The sequence below is a fragment of the Brachyhypopomus gauderio genome, chromosome 1 (assembly GCF_052324685.1).
Source record: "Brachyhypopomus gauderio isolate BG-103 chromosome 1, BGAUD_0.2, whole genome shotgun sequence".
Taxonomy (NCBI): Eukaryota; Metazoa; Chordata; class Actinopteri; order Gymnotiformes; family Hypopomidae; genus Brachyhypopomus; species Brachyhypopomus gauderio.
The window spans coordinates 48354668-48362167 of NC_135211.1; positions in this window are offsets into that span (position 1 = coordinate 48354668).

Sequence of the window (7500 nt, forward strand, 5' to 3'; positions counted from 1 at the left end):
GTGTGGTGAATGGGTGGAACTACATCTGTGTCTCTAATCAGAATGGAGACATTCTCTGCCCAGATTAGAAAAATGGGCCGATCCTGTTTAGATAACAGTGGGAAGCAGTTTCTATGGCTTCTGTGGCTTATCACAGTGTCATGATGATACATTTTGTGCCACATCTCTCTTACACACAAGCTGTGTTGCGTTGTCACATTGTCATGTTGTCATGTTGTTACATTGTCATTTTGTCATGTTGTGACGTTGTCATCATCATCGCGATGCACCAGTCAAGCTTTGTGTGGTTTGCTTTTGTAAAATGGTTTGACCTTGATTCAGTGTGATTCAGTATGATTCAGTGAGATTTAGTGCAAGTCACTGCGATTCAGTGTATTTTCTTTCTAGCTCCACGGTGAAACATGTCCAGGCAATTCTGCCAACAGGAAGTCTCTAAAAGTGCATTATATCAGTGGTTCCCAAAGTGGGGGGCGCGGAGCTATTGCAAGGGGGGCACGGCAGAAAAAGTTTGGGAACCAATGCATTATAGCACATTATCTGTACATAACTGTTTTTCTTCCTCCAGACACAGTCCGCATGTACCTGATGATCACAGTGCAAGTGTTCTTCACAAGTGTTCTTCACAAGTGTTCTTCACTAGTGTTCTTCACAAGTGTTCTTCACAAGTGTTCTTCACTAGTGTTCTTCACAAGTGTTCTTCACAAGCGTTCTTCACAAGCGTTCTTCACAAGCGTTCTTCACAAGCGTTCTTCACAAGGCCTGTGTGTGAAGATGATCCTCACACTCATAGGGTCTTCTCACCGAGCGTCTGTATATAAGTATACTGTATATATCTAAGAGAGTTGTAGACTTGCTCCCTGACGCTAGAACCCTCAAATCAAAAGAACTGGTTCACCACCCAGGAGCACTAATTCACTCTTATGTTATTCAATCAGCTTTCTGTCATTACTATACTTAAGAATGATGGAGTTCTTGTCATAACTACACTGTAAAAAATTGCTGTTAATTTACAGCAGAATTCCAACAGTATTAACCTGTTATTTTTGAAAACAGCACTCTACTGTTAATACAAACAGAAAATTGGTAATTTACTGTTCTTTAACAGGACTATAAATTTACAGGGAAAATCTGACAGTAAACTACTGTATACTTCATATACAGGAAGTTGCTGTGAACTGATAAGCATTGTGGGTATCTTTGCTGTAATTCGAGCGCCCCCTTTTTGAGCATTTCCTAATTACAGTAATTAACTGTAATTAGCAATGGCTGCTGGGAGATTAGAAAATCCTGAGTTTTTTCCCTATTTTTTTCTACTTGCTTGAGTGTTTTAGCAGTTGTAACACTGCATTGTGGTGCAAGTTACATCGTGGACCTGAAAACCTAATCTAAGTTTTTAGCTAACCGTACGAAGCTAACAAAAAATATTAGAAAAATACTTAGGCTAGAATTTTATATAAGGGCAGTCATGGCCTGGTGGTTAGGGAACTGGTCTTGTGACCGGAGGGTCGTGGGTTCAATTCCCAGACCTTAGGCCATGACTGAGGTGCCCCTGAGCAAGGCCCTTAACCCGCAATTGCTCATGAGATTAAAATGTAAGTTGCTCTGGATAAGGGCGTCTGCCAAATGCCATAAATATAAACCCAGCCATTGATGGTTAAAGGTCTTGCTCAGGGGCCCAGCAGTGGCAGCTAGGAGGAGGGGGGATTCGAACTCAGGACCTTTGGATTGCAACACCAACGTCTTAACCACTGAGCTACCGCTGCCCTTTGAGCTGTTGTTTTTGTATACAGAGTTCTGTTAGCTGTAACAGAAATTAACAGTAAATTGCTGTAGGTTTAAAAAAAAACAGTAATATTGTGTAGATTGTGTTTACAGTATTATTATTATTATTATGCTGTAATTGTAATTATGGTATCCGTACTGTAAAAATAGGGTATAATACTGGTGAAACTGCTGCCAGTAAATTACTGTAATTTTACATGGAAATTTTTTACAGTGTAGACCTTGAGAGACCCATTCAGCAGGCCTGGTTACTGGAATGGTCTTCCTATCTGCAGCTGAGTTCTTCCTAGTGCCAGAAGACCATGTCAGCCCTGTTTCCCAAACCCATACGTTGTCCCCCGGTATAGAATAGAATTGATTTTCAGGTATGATGACTCACTAATTCACTAAATGGACATTGGAGCAAGTTTGTTTTAGTGGAACAGCTTCATTGTGAACTCACAATGGGAAAATCGAGCATTCAAAATGACTTCAAAGGAGACAAAGTCATCAACACCACATGGGCTGGTGTCAGTGTATCACAACTGCCAACATTGTGGGGTTTTCTCATGCGGTGGCATAAAATGAGAGTGGTGTGACCGAGGAGAAGTATCCAACAAAAGGGGACAACAACTCATCACCTCAAAGCTGTCAGAAGAGGACGTCAAAGTCAATCTGTCAAACAGACCACACCAGCAAATGAGAGCTGAAAGTCTGAACTTTGCCTTAATCCTATAGATCTCTGGGATGAGGTGGAATTGGCTGTACAGGGCACCTTAGAACCTCCATTTAATCTGCAGGAGCTGTGATAGGCTGCCCGGTCTGTATGGGTCTTAACACCAAGTTGAATCTATGCCACGGTGAATTGCTGCAGGTCTGAAGGTCATAGGGGGCCAGTGCACTATTAGGTCGGTGCATTTAATAAGATGGCCGTTCCGTGTGTGTGATCGTACACTCCGTAGGGGCTGGCCTGCTGAGCTGGACACACACACACACACACACGTAGGCTGAACTTTATGAACAAAGAATTCATGTTGTAGTCAAAACAAAACCAAATAACTCCAGGGTGTGTGAGTCCTGCTCCGCTACTGACACACGCCGACGCTGGTGGACTCGTCCTCATTGCTGCTGTCTTATCTTGCACCACCAGTCCACCTGTCCTGTCTCTGTGATCCCGCCGTCCTGCCTGTCTGCACGTGTTTCAGTGGCGGTCCGCAACAGAGGTGCTGAATCGCACCTGGATCGGTTTCAGCACCCTGGCCAGCGCCCTTGGTAAATTCACACACTCTTACAGTGGCAGTGTGACAGACTCCTTCCACTATCAGTAGTTTTTCTTTTAACAGCCTTATCTGTTTCTATTTTAATCATTTATATTTTCTTTTAATGTCTTTTTCCCTCTTCTACTTCATTTTTATCATTTCAGAATTTAAATAATGTTCTTTTCTACTTAAATCCAAATCCTGACCTTAAAGGCAAAATCCTTCCTGACATGACAGATCCCAGAATACAATAAGCTGTATAGATTTAATTTAAACTGTCATTTTAATTCCTCTGCGTCTGTGTAAAAGCCACTGTATATGAAAAGATACGAGCCTTGGCCTGCGAGGTCTCGGCGAGGACGACACCGTTACCCTGGCAACGGGTCAACCTCCGCGTCTGGGTGGGCTCTGTGAACACCGTAGCCCTGACCTGGGACCTGTACTTTTGCGTTCCTGCCCTTGAGTCGCAATGGATGAGTGGAGAGTCCAGATGTTTCCAGATGTTCCAGAAAAAAATAAGACCACTTAGCCATTGTCATTTATGTTTTGTGGACATGTGAGGTGAAATATTTAGTTCCTACTGGGGACTAAAATATATATATACACACACACTTAATATGTGTAGGAAGATGGCTGCTGTTCTGAACAGAGAAAAGGCTTTTAGAGAAGCATTTGGGAGATGGTGTGAGGAGAGGAGGGGTGGAGAAAGAGGGGAGGAAAAGAGAGAGAGGTGGGGAATGTGTGTGTATGACAGAGGAGTGCATTAGAGAGGTGAAGAATGTGTGTTTCACAGGGAGATGTAGAGAGAGAGCAGGACAGTACAAGACTGAGAGGAAGGTGGATGGGAGAGAGGCGGAGTCAGGGGAAGAGGTGGAGTCAGAGGAAGAGGCGGAGTCTGAGGAAGAGGCGGAGTAGACGAGGTGGACATGCTAGTGAGGCAGGGGCAAAGGGGCAAGAACGAAGCAAAGAGAAAAGATGCTAATGGCTCCTGGAGTCGCTGCATTTTGCTTTTAGGAGGGCATGAATTAAAGATGGAGGTGAGCAGGGTGGAGGAGAGCAGGGTACATGTCTGGGGTCAGAGTGGGGCTTTAGGGTAGGAGAAGCCATTCTTGCAATGCGTCAACATTTGGCTGATTGTGATTGGTGTCGATAGCCCAATTCCTGGTATAACCACAACCGCACTGGGTTCAGCACATTCTTATGTGTCTTTTTCTTCACGAGTTAAACGTAGAGACTTGCTGGTGGGACGGGGAGGAAGCGCCTGGGTTCACGCCCACTCTTGTGCTGCAGTTCCTGTCTGCTGTTTTGTGAAGTTATAGCTTGTCTCAGCCGAGCTTGTCTGAGGTCAGCATAAAAAGAGCAGACGGCCTCTCAACTCCAGCACTTCAGCACCTTATCAGTGTGTTCCCAGCCGCCGCCGTGTGTGAAACCCGCATAGCAGGTGCATTCAAACACACACTTGCCCCCATGCACCTGCCCCCCCCCGCACACCTGCCCCCCTCCGCGCACCTGCCCCCCCCCCCCCCCCCCCCGCACCCACCCTGCAATCTACGTTACACAAATATGCAGCGCATTTCCTAGGAATGATTTGCAGATTAGCAAATATCTTCCCTGACAGTTTGAAAGCTAATTTGTTATTTGGACTGTAAATCATTCTGAACCACAGCTATTGGCAGGTTCCAACGGCACCAAATCCAATGGGAACATCTTATGGATGTCAGTGGGAGACGGTTTGGGTCGACTCTTCTGACGCTCCTTTTGTCAGAAGAGTCATTTTCAGTGATCTGCAATAACTGCTGGGCAGCTTTCCGTCTCTTTGTATACATGTATTGTGTACCAATACTTTGCACTCCGGAATCAAAGTCCCCAAACACAATGACACACTTGCTCCAGACTCGTACAGCTGTGCTCACTGTTTGCACACTGCTGCCCAATCATGGTAGAGATTTTTTGATGATTTGCATGTAAATGAATTTTCACTGCTTGACTGGTCAATGTAGTGGGTTTTTTTTGCACTGTGGTGTTGTTACCTTCTCATTTCAGTTCCTACACTGTAACACACACATACAAACAAGAAGACATCTGTTGGTGACACAGCTATCATTACTTGAGAATGCAGACTTCACAGTATTTCCAACACAGTATCCAAGACAGTATATCCGACACAGAGTATACAAGACAGTATATCAGGGGCGGACTGGCATACATTGCTACCGGGGATTTCCCCGGTGGGCCGATGGGTTAGTGGGCCGGTGGTTTAACTCAGCCCGTGGAGGAGCCACTGCCGCACACTGCGTCCCCGGCCTGTAGTCACGCTGCTGTTTAACGGTGTTATTACCTCCCCCGCTCCAGTCAGGCAAACCTGCTCAGCGCAGGCCGCGGACTGAGCCTGTAAACACATGAACGAGTTGGACCGGGCCGTGGACTGGGCCAGCTGGTGCGGTCTGACGGTATGCAGCGGAGATCAGAAAAAAACCAACTTGTCCCAGAAAATCCGGGCCGGACTACGAAAACATACAGCAGTTTAAATTGTAGATAACATGTTATTTAAAATGTACTGATGTCGCCTCTTCAACGTCTAAGGCACCATGTACAAATTACCTTAACACGGTTAACACGGACGCAAGTGGCGGTCTTAAAGGTTCCAGAGCACTGCGCACTGTTTTTTTTTAAAGCTATTGAAATTCTTAGATTAAAACCACCACAAATAGATAAGAGGAAGAAATACCCACGTTAGAGTTGTAGGTTGTTTAGGATGCACTTTGCGTAAAACAACTTGTTTGGTGGTCTTATGATGGACTATTTAAAAGCCACTATGTGGCTTTGTAATCATATTATTTGCTGGAATTAATATTGTCCATATGACAATAAACGCCGTCATATACACTACATGCCATGTATAGATTCATACACACACACACACACATACATACACATACATATATATGTATGTCCGCCCCTGCAGTATATCCAATACAGTATATCCAACACAGAGTATCTAGCACAGTATATCCAACACAGTACATGTAAATAAGCTGCAGAAAGGTTAGTGAGCATGACAGAACCGAGAAGTGTTGACCACATTATATTTTTATCTGTGAAAATGTATGTGCAGTCTCACTGAAATGCAAAGCTTTCAGTACCATGGACAGTGGCACCACTGGATCCCTCTGAAGAGGCAATGGAAAAACATTCAGGACCACGGACAGCATCACTGGCAGGAGCCTCCACTCACTTTACTGGTAATCTAAAGCTACCAATCAAAACGTTCCATGCATGACCACAGACAGCACACAAACATAACATTTATCAGAAATGTCTATAATTATTCTCTGAAGGAAACCACCCACAATTGTGCGTCATATACTAATGATTACTGAGAGATTATTTATTTTTTAAAAATCAATAAACCTTTTTTTTTTTTACTAAGTACCGATTTTCTATTGACAGACAGGATCTAGAATTTGATCTTATTTTCTGATTTCTTTGTGTGTATATTTGTGTGTGTTGGTGTATGTTTGTGTGTATGTTTGTGTGTGATTCTGATTGACAGCTGAACCACATAAAGATAAATTCTGAGCCTTGACTTGCTACACCTGATGCTCCCCCTAGTGTAGACACACACACACACACACACACACACACACACACACACACACACACACACACACACACACACACACACACATACACACATGTACACACACGGCCACTTTTAAGTACACCATGATGATGAAGTGTCCTAGCATCAGCTGGAGTTAGGGGGAATTAGTGGCTTCCACTAACTGTTATTGCGTGATGAATGTATGGATATATAAGGGACCGTCTGTCATGAGTGCACTTTTGCGTCGTATACTGGAACGTCACGTTGTTAGTCTCGCGTTAATTCTCTACGTGCACAGTAAAAAAATACAGACGCAACAGTCTGACATGATAATACTGCAATTACCGAGAAAACGGAAGCTGTGCGCGTGTGATTGTGTGCATGCGTGTGTGTTCGTGCCCGTTTGCTAATCAGCCCGACACAGTTAAAAGGGCGCGTGCTCTTCCAAGACTGTCATGACAGGCTGACTCGCGCTGCGCTTCATCAACAGCGTCTAATGACACCAAGCCATGATTTTTTAATGGAGGCCAGATTTAATCAATATCCAAAGAGATTTTCTGGAGGCTGTTAGAGGTTTAGATCCCTCTAGATCCCATTTGAGTGCAGCGCCTCTTACTGCTGAACTCCCTCACCTTAGATGCGCTCGAGAAGCGAATTAGCAGTTACGGAAGTTAACTTAAATGCAAAGTATGCAAAAGACATCCATCATTGAGGAATTAGGACAAACGCTACAATTTGTAACCGTGTTTTCCAGTGCCACATGTTTTTTCATAGTAATGTATCGTCGCGAAATATATTTGAAATATACGAAATATAAGTATTGCTTATCGTCCACTGCAACACGTTCCCATTAGGATGCGCGCGGGGAAGATCGCG